Source organism: Vanellus vanellus (genome assembly GCF_965231255.1).
Source record: "Vanellus vanellus genome assembly, chromosome: 7".
NCBI classification, from domain to species: domain Eukaryota; kingdom Metazoa; phylum Chordata; class Aves; order Charadriiformes; family Charadriidae; genus Vanellus; species Vanellus vanellus.
This window is the reverse complement of record NC_138912.1, coordinates 7,763,083-7,773,543: the sequence shown is the minus strand read 5'-3', so window position 1 is coordinate 7,773,543 and position 10,461 is coordinate 7,763,083.

The following is a 10,461-nucleotide window of genomic DNA, read 5'->3' as shown; positions in this document are numbered from 1 at the left end:
GCTTCACCTCCTGGTATTTACAACCTAAAGCCCTCCAATATTGGGTTAGTTAATAGGATCCAGACAATGAAGCTGACTACAGGGAAAAGCAAGAGACTGTTTCAGTTTCACCAGCCAAGGAGAAGAAAAGACACTGCTTGATAAATGGTGAGAAGTATATTAGATGTTAAAAAATATTTCATTTTTAATAATCCTAGGTGTTACTGACAACCCAGGTAAAAAGCAAAGTTCATTTCTTCAAAATATATTTAATCTGACAGTATCCCTTTAATTAAGTAGCAATTTAGATTTTCCTCTCCTCCACATACAAAGCTTTAATGAAACATGAAAGCCACAAAAGAAATTTGTGTGTGTTTCACGGCAAGGCGTGAGGAATGATTTTCTGTTTAAATTCACAGACAGTAGCTATACAAATAACATTTAATATTTGTCGGAAGTATTATCTGCCTTTTTCCCTCACAGCATTACATTACTAAGGTAATAAGTACATGAGAATACACGATTTCCTGGCTACTGTATTGAATATGCACCTTTAAACAAAGTTAGACTTGGGAATTTACCCATATCTTAAAATGCTAATCTAACACTAATTAAAAGGCCAGCGAATACGCTTTGATGGATTCTAGTTCATAGAATATGACAAATGAATTCAGATGGCATGCACGACTGCAGCAGAATTACAATATCGGAGCTGCAGCGAGCCGGGGGAAGCCAGGCAAGCCGTTCTCCGCACTGGTACGGGGGCAGGGAGGAGGCAGAGCTGGAGCTTGCCACGGCTTCCGTGGGTGCTGCCATCCTCTCAAGGTGTGGCCAGCCACAGTCTTTGTTTCTCATTTCATAGCTGCTTTCCAAGCAAAAATTTGGCTGCTTCTGCATCCTACCCACCCTTCCTGTAATATATACACCTCCCTGCTATCCAGTGTGCAATGATGAGTTCTTCAGAAAGGACAACAGCCACCCTGGGGAAGAAAAGCCAAATTGCAGCATTTCCTTTCTCCCACAAACCCAGGTAATTTCACAGGCTTTTCAACCCCTGAAGTCCCACATCTATGTATTGTTAAAGAAGCATAAAGAGATCAGATAAATATTTCCAAATGAGATTCTATGTCTAGTATCTCCTGCAAATGACTGTCTTGTTGGTCTTCCTGTCTTAGAATTAGGACAAAATTCAAACCCAGCTTGTAATGCCCTATAAGCTCTCAAGTGCATGCCTCTCTTGAACTGGCTGCAGCCCTCTTCAGAGGTATTTCTTGCATGATGATATGCAAGAAGTTAACTGAATTGCTCTTGTACCTTAACCTTCATTCTTCCCACATGAGGAAAGCCAAAATTTAATTCATGCTAATTAGCAAGTTCGGGTATAAAAAGTCAGATTTGTCAAAGTAGTCGTCTTAGATTTCATTTAAAAAGTATTTGGAAGTTGGGTTTTCCATGTACCATTACTTACTTGCCTAAGTAAAATAGATTGTGTCCTTCTTTCTCATACAGATATTTATATAAATCATGGCAGAATTCACCATATTTCCTGATCCCTTTTGGCCTAATAACCTCTTATAGTTGCTTTCAGAATGCTAACTACAAGTGAGGCTGACCCACATTTGAGAAACCTGGAAGAAAGATGAAGAACACTTACTGTCCTGAGGAAAAAAAAAAAAAGCAGTAGCAAGCACCAGTACAACAGAAACAGCTTGCCAGACGAACTGGGCTGTATGGTTTGGATTTAATGCACCAGGTTTAGAGAGTCATTCTGAAAATAAAACAAAAAAATCTTTGAGAGAAGTGTCCAGTGGGAGGAGGTAGAAGCAACTATGGTAGGACGGTGAAAGCTTTTATTCTTCTAACAGCACAGAGCTCCGTCCAGGAATATTTTCAGTCAGAAAGAGTTGAGAGCTTAGGCATTGGTTAGAGCCGCAGTGTTCCCAACAATAACCTGCAGCCTACGGAGGCTCCTCTATAGTGTCCTTCATGGGATCGACCACCACCCACATGCCTGCATGAAGTCTTGTTTTCTTTCTCTCCCCTTCAGCAATGACAAGAGAAAGCTGTTCCCTTCTGCAGCATAGGGCACTGGTGAGATCAGATTTCTATTGATTATCTGGTCTGAACATTGCAGCAAACACAGCAGAGAACTTAGCTATAAGCAGATAACACAATCAAGGGGTTGGAGAACAAAAATACTCTTTTTCTCCTAATTAGAACACACGAGTGAGAACATCACGGCTGTATCCCTTAAGGAATTTGGGTATTGCAATGCTGAGAGGTTGAGCCTGGAAGCATCAGGTTGCTCTGCAAAGGGACACCCTCTCCCTGCCATAGTGCCCGTGCTCTCCAACCACGGTGGCTTCAGGAGGACCTGACAGCTGAACTGTGGAGGCAGCACCTTCAGATTATATAAATAAGCCTAAAACCAGGCACTTCCCTCAGACCAGACAGGAGGTCCTTCCTTGCCGGGGTTCTCCCTACAGGTAGCAGATGAACTTTGCGCATCCCATCTGTGGCAAGATGGACAGAAAGCAACCAGCCTCAGACCAGGGACTAGCTTTTCACAAAAGCAGTCATCAAAGTAGTTAAAAGTTTTAATTTGATTATTTCTATCAAATTTGGACTAGAGTCTGGAGGACACCCTTCTCACAGCTGAGGAAATATCCCAGCCACTGAGGCACCGGCTATCCCAGGGCTGACTGATCCTCCCTGAAAGTGTCATGTCGGTTTGTATAAATAATTAAATTTCCACTGGATCAAAAAGAGAGTGCCTGTACTCGGGGGTTAATGCACAAGTTCATTCACAGCCTCCCTGTGAGGCAGTGTCAAAGTTTGAGTGGCTTTATGTATACCCTCTGGCAAAAACAGAGACCGCAACTGAGCTGTGTCTTTTGAAAGATCAGTAGCGTTTTAACAGTGGGCTCTGGGATGGCTCTGCATGTTTAAAAATCTGGCTCGGAGCACTTTTTCCAGGGTCTCACAGTGAAATGGTGCCAGTGGTGGATATTGAACTATGATCTTCTGAGGAACGTCTATCCAGATTTTTGCAAACAAGGCTTAGGGACTCTCAGAAGGTTTAATAGAGTGGACACAGCATTGCGCTAATAGAGCTGCACAGATTTAGGATTGGAGCAGGCTGGTTGCTAGCCAGCTTGGATGGAGGACAGGATGATTTTAGACTGGCCTGCAAAAGACCATGGAAAAACACCCAGAGTCCCAATCCATACCTGAAAAACAAGATCAGGCTGTCCTTTCAAGGGGCTGAGGGTGGGGGAGAGATTTTTTTCCAGAGTGTTCTTTTTCCTTTGTGAGGGTGGATCTTATTATGAGCACAGCTGAATTTCTAGATGAAGAAAATTCTCCCTCTCACAAGTTCTGCTTGATCTTACTATCACAAACTGTGTATACACCCCTAATATGTTCCTTGACTACCACTTCTATGTTCCCCTGCGCTTCGATCAGAGATAAATAAACCAAAGACAGCATGATGCCCGTTATCTAAAAAGATTCAGGTAGAGCAAGTATCATAGCACAATCAGGGTACTTGAAAATTGTATTTTCCTGGAAAGGACTTTTACTTGCTTTCTTGGATCATACACAGAGGAAGTCCAAGGTCTAGGGGGAGAAAATAACTCTTAGTAACAGAATGTTTGAACATTCGTACAGGATTAATTACTTGATTTATTTTTTCTTTAATTTTAAGTGATTGTACTGCTAGCAAAAGTGAAAAGTAAAGACTCTGATCTATGCCAGGCACTTAGTACATGCAAATACTCTGCAAGTTTTTCCTATCTTGAAGAATTTCAGCATAGACTACAAAGACAAAGTGCACTGAACCGATCCCTGGAGAAAACATGTGCAACTCCGCTTGTATAAAAAGACCGCTTGCTTCAATAGATCTGTACCCATTTATCCTCAGGATGAATTCACACATTTTTTCTATTACGAGATGGACTTCCTATTTCTAATGGCGTTTATGTGATCTAAGCACTTCCACTTATTTTTTCTGGAAGTAAAATTCTGTGCTTCTATGATGAATTGCATTGCTGAGCAGTGCCGTAAATATCAACAGAGGTACGTTACAATTTGCGATGCCATTATGCTAAATCTGAAACACAGGGCTGTAAAAAAGATTTGAGTCAAAGCATCTGTTCAGTCTTGGTACAGAAAACCTTTTGTCTGTGGCATATCGCACCAGCAAGTTAGTGCAACAAGGATTATACAGCTCTTGATATGTCATGAAAATGGATGAATTCCACAACAACAGGGGAAGAATTCTGAAATTCTAACAATTATTCCCAAAAACCTTTTTCAACACAAAGTTGCATCCTAGATGTGATTATGGCTCAAAAATTTCAAGATAACATTTACTTATGACAACAATTAAGTCAACTGAAAATATTCAATGTGGGACAAAGGCAAAATATGTAAGACCTAAGGGTTATGAGCAGTGGAAAATAGGTGTTTATAACAGATTGTGAATCACAAAGGTTGCTGCCAGGCACTCACTGTATAAAAGTCAAACATCAGGTTGCCTGTGCTTGGTTAAGATTAATGTGAGATCAGGTCTCTGTATCCTGTGAGTCATATTCTCCATGGCCTTTGCCAACCTTCCTAACCTTCCTGTGCTCTTATTGGGAAAAAAAACAAAACAAAACAAAACAAACCAAGTGCATTTAACCTAACACTTGCAAGTTAGGAGTGCTAACTCTGAGCTGTGTGCATGGTCAGTGCAGCCAGAATGAACAGCGTTTGACCAAGGGGCAATACAACTCAAGTACTATTTTCTTCCCATCTGTGCAAGCAGCACATGTTCTGTCTACAGCAGAGGGAGCTCAGACACGACAAGCAGAGGTTACACTATAGCTTTATTTTCCGCATCGCATGACCTCAGCGAGACATTTTCAGAAGGCATTCAGGGTAACAGAAACAGTCTCACTAGATTATACAACCTGAGGACCAAACAGTTTGTATAATCCATGAACTTCCTCCTTCTAAACTAAGGAACAGTGTTGATGAAGGCATGTGCACTGCCAGCTGGCACCAAAAATGTGCCATTCACGGTCTATTTGATAGTTTTCCAGTTCTTACCAGTCTATCTACAGGGTTAGCCATGGTGATAGGTACACCTCTGGTAGCAGTCATCTGGTTATCTTATGTGAGGGTAATGAAAGGGACACGCCAGTTGCGATAAGCTGTCGCTGAACAGTACAAAAACATTTCTAGGAAGGTTTTTTTGTTGTTGTTACAGCAGTAGTTGTGTTCAATTTTACAGAGCTCATGTGCTGAATGATAAACAACACCCAGGCAGCCTTGAGTGAGTTGTTTAGCACCTCCCTGTACCTAAATAACAGCAAGTCGCGCACTCTCAACTTGCGTAAATCAAGCATCTGGTTTTTAATAGACAGAAACTATCTCACCATTAACATCAGTGGAGCTGGAAGAGTTTCCACCAACCATTTGCCTTCCTTTTTCTCCCATCCTCCAGCCTTTTCTGCTTTCAATTCCATTTCTAAGGTTTCTTTTTTCCGCAGCTTCAATATACCCATTTCCTTGCATCAAAAGAAGTAGGGTCTGAAGCCTGGACAATACAACACTCCCTTGTCACAATTACTTAAAAACTCCACAACCTGTTCCACTTCACCTTACTCAAGACTGTGAGAAACCTCAAAGCTAAGGCCCAGAGCTTTTGATGGAGTCCATTAAATCCACTGGGAATCACATTGTGAGGATCTGTAAATACCTGGTAGAACTCTGGCAAGATGCAGGTGCCGGGACCAATGAATATTAATGCCAAAGAATAGAACTCAGGCACCTGCAAGGCTGTTAACAAGTAGAAGAGCTCCTTCTGTACAGGCTACACCAACATTTAAGTGCTTTATGTTTAGCAGCACCAAACACAGCAGTGCATCTTTCATTTTCTCCACCTAACAATTGCCTTCAAAGTTTAAGGATTTATACACCATTCTCCATTCAGCATTGAAATAGGAGCCGATATCCATTCCCCTTAGCAAATGCAGGTCCACGGCTCCAGTCTAGTTTGTTTTCGTATATATTTTGTCACCCTTATTTGTTCCAGTGCAACCAGTTTTGGAGTAAAGGCTCTTCTTGATTGAGGGCAGCAGAATATGATTCCCAGAGATTAGTCTGTGGCTAAATTGTGCCACTTCCATGACGAAAGAGCTCAGGAACATATTCCTAGAGCATGGGCTTTTTGAATTAATCTGAAAAAAGAAAGTTACATCAAATAATTCTGTGCTTCAAATCCATAATGATATTTAGCAACAACAATGTCCAGCATTCTCATCAGCTATCAAAATCAATGAAGGTTGATTCCAATGGGAGCACAGTCAGACTAAAACCTAGCACACAGCCCTTGAGTACAGTAGGACCTGAGATAACGTCAGTGTAAGAGGTTTATTCCCTCCCTCTTTCCTCTTCTATAGGAACCTCATCCTCCCTTTTGCTCCCACCTCCTCAGTTAGCCCTATGCAACCATTTGTGGAGTTGCACTCTAAACTGGATCACTGAAAGGAACTGCTTTAAAAATACAAGACTTTTTCCTTCAAGAAAAAGAGATTGGAACAGAAGGAGCAACTGCTCGAACACACCAGAGACAGGAAACCTGAAGTTCTGACCCCAATGGCAGGCTCTCCACTCCAGGGTGCGAGATGGGACGCACATCTTCAAAAAGCCTGCTAAAGGTATGACACGAAACCACAGCCCTGTGGAGCTCAGAAAAATGTGCTACTGCTTGAAAAAGTGCCTTCTCTGAGCTGTTTTTTAAAAATCAAAGTGACCTAAAGCAAAGTTTTAAAAATGCTGTTTGTTAGAATAACCAACCAAACAAAAAAAGCATAATGAGAGAAGGAAAGGAAGTAATTCTTAAAGTATTCTGTGATGTCTGTATTTCTGTGGGAAAGGCCCTTGGCATTGCTGTGGTCAGAGTGGAGGGCATTTTATAAACATATTTCTATAAAGAGAAAAGTATTCAAATTGGAAATGCCCATTTGGCTGACTCTCCCCCTTTGCAGCTTGTGTACTCCTTCAGCAGATAACAGCAAAGACAGCTCTTGGTACCACACTGCTCTCAACATTCTCTTCATTAGCTCTGGGAAAAAGAAGAGCTTCATGCTACATTCTTTGATGGCAAGTAGGAGCTGAATCATGCAATGCACCAACGCTCCAATGTTCTTTGGGTGTTTACAGTTCATACTGGCATATTATACTTAGTTTTATTTAGGGCTTTCTTAGAAACCTACACAATTGCAGAGAGTAGCTGGGGAGCTGGTGACATACTTTGAATATAACTGTGGAAAAGGAATTTTAGTAAATTCTACGGATGAGGAATCAATGTTTAAAAAAAACCCACAAACCAACTAGTTTCCCTCCCCCCCCCAGTTATGTTGGGAATCTTTTCAGTTCACGAAAGGATGTGATTTTTCATCACAGAAGATGCAGATGATTTTTTCTTGCCTCATTGAGCAGTTCTGGTAAATTCAGGGGGCTATTAGTTTGGAATTAATGGTCTCTAGCAGTAGAGACCAACTAACGTTTCAGCATTAAGGAAGGTCCCACAAGGTCAGCAATCAATTCTCTACAGAGAAAGCCAAAATACCATAGATACCATCTCACTAAGAGATTCCACAGGCAGTATTACACTTTATTCAATATCTAGATTTGCTGTTTGAGATATGAATATATTGGTCATTTTGGATAGGTTGCCAGAAAGGATGAACAAAATTCCTCCCTCTTTTGCTATCAGATAGAAAGCAGTTGGTTCTCTTTTAAGTAAGAGCCCTTATTTCCATACCTATCTTTTCTCTTACATCACAGGAATTTGCACTCAGTTACAGCAAAAAAAGTTGTGAAAGGATAGTTCATTCTGCGATATGGAACACAGAAATACAACTGCTTATTTAAGTATGTCGTCATTTTATGTTGACCTTAAGTCACTTCATCGGTATTCCCAATCAGCGTAACTGGGAAACTCAAAGAAAAATTAATGTACTATTTAAGTTAGGATGATGACTTAAGAGCTGACATGCTTCTCTGATTTGGAACTCAACCAACATCTTGGCATGATGCTGTCTTTTCACTGCAAAAAGCTTTCTGCTCCCACAGATTGTGCCCATCATATTTATGAACATAACCAAAGAATGAACATAAGAACCATCACATACAAAATCTATAAAGCTCATTTTATATATGAAGTCGGCTGTTTGCGCTTCTTAGTATCTCTAACTCGTATGCTTTCAGAGGAAGGAATGTTAAATTCCAGGTCTAATTCTAAGCAAAGGAATAGGAAGAACTCTCAACTCTGTTACACACAGTCCCAAGGAAACTGGGAAGACAAGATTTGACGGTATAATAAAGACAGCTGGAGGCAGATCAAAGCAATGCAGGCATTTTTCAACAAGAAAGATGACAACTTTTCTCAAATGAAATTAGGGCTTCCACTTACTCTTGTGATGTCTGGAACATCTGCATTCAATATCCCTGTTTTTTACCCTCTCAGTAGGACAGATGGTAATGAGGTACCCAATTCCCAATGGCTTTCAAAGAGATTTTGGCACCTGCCTCACAGTTGTTCAAGACTTCTTTCTCCACGTTATCTCCAGCAATGACAAACTGCACACGAACCAGGAGATTCCATTTGCCACTTCACAGCCAGGTTGCAGTTTGCCCTCGCATAAACTGTTCAACCTTTGTATTCCTCTTTTTAGCCACCCCATTTGAGAAGTACAGAACCCACTCTATTAATATATTTTAAACTTTATAATGTAAGCTCAAAACATTTTAAAAATACCTGCATATCTAAATTACCAACATTCAAAAATGACAGGAAAAATACTTGTTGGTGGATTAACTACATGTGATCAATGCCAACTAAGAGTCTACTCTGGTTTTGCTGAGGTCATTTAGTGCTGTACAATTCTCACGAAGTAAATATTTTTGAAAGTGGGGAATGCTCTGAGATTAAGCAATACATTACATTTTTTGATCAAATGCCAGAAGCCATCGGTGAATAGGAAACAGACATCAGTAATTACAGTTCATACTTCAGCTATTTCAAAACCCCTTGCTTCAATGAGCAAGTATTAACTGGACAGACACTCCTTCACAAATTAGAGGTTGCAAAGGCTTATTACACACCATACTTATCTTTGAAACTTGTCCAACAGAATTAAACTAAAAAAAATATAACGATACAGATTATGGTTGCAGGCAAAAAAACTATTAAAACTCTAACAACTATATATGTTTTTATCTGTCAAACTGTCCCTGCAGCCACTCTTTGGTCTAGAAGCTCAGGAATGCAGTATTAAGAAATACTAGTAATTGTATTAGTATGCTGTTGTCAAACTCCTATGATAAAATACAGCCAGTTTGGAGTTGATAAACAATTTACTTTGTGATTGTGTAGGCCTTAGAACACAATAGAATGGCAAGAACATGAGTCTGGACTATCCTCAGATGGGAGCAGAAATGAAAAAGTATGACACCGACAGGAGTGAGAAGCGTACAACAAGGAGTGTCTATACTGCTCAGTGAAACAGTGCACAGAGCCATCAACTCGACATCAACCAAGTCTACTGTAAAACCAAAAGCAATCTAGCCACCTCACTGTGTTATAGTACCCGAGTAATAAACTTCGTTAACAGGCCTTACTGGCACATAACAGCGCTAGCTCTGATCAGGCCAGGGAGCGCACGATACGACCCTTGTTTGAAGAATGATGGGTAATTGTGAGAAAACGTTCCCTTTTCAAAGTCAGTTTTTCTGTTTACCGCAGAGAACTGCATTTGGGAAGCTACAAGATTCTTCCTCAAATGACTTAAGACTACTTAAGACTACTCAGTATAACCAAGAAAGTACTATGACTATATAGTTGGAAGAAATACGAAATCGTGGTGGAGAAAAAAATTGGGGCAAACCTAGTGCATGCATTTAGGTTCTTCAAGACTTCTGAGGGGTAGTAAGGAGATTAGGCAAGGCTGCCTTTTAACTGTTGCCCAACTCAAGATATCATCAAATGAGCTCCTAATAAATTTTACAATAGATTTGCATGGAAATTAAGAATTTAAGTCCATTCCTCTAGATATGTAGTTTCAGTCAGACAAGGAGATAGTACAAACTTTTCATTTGCCAAAAGAATTATTACATCTCAGATTTAGTTCAGTATAAGACATTATATATTTAAGCTGATTAAAAAGGTTTTGGTTAACTGCAACAAGCATTTGGATTGTTTTAACACTGTTAAAAAACAGGAAAGTTAAATCTCAGAATGCAGTTTTACCTGTTCGGTCAAAATTCACAGCATGAAAAACTACAGTACAAAAAAAAAAAAGTGTCAGGAATGTAAGACATCTTAGATCAGCAATTTAGGAGGATGTTTATTAAAGGTACAGTTATGCATTCATTTATTTATTAGGTATTCAGATGATCTCTATAAAGCTGTATTAGGCTTTTGTATTT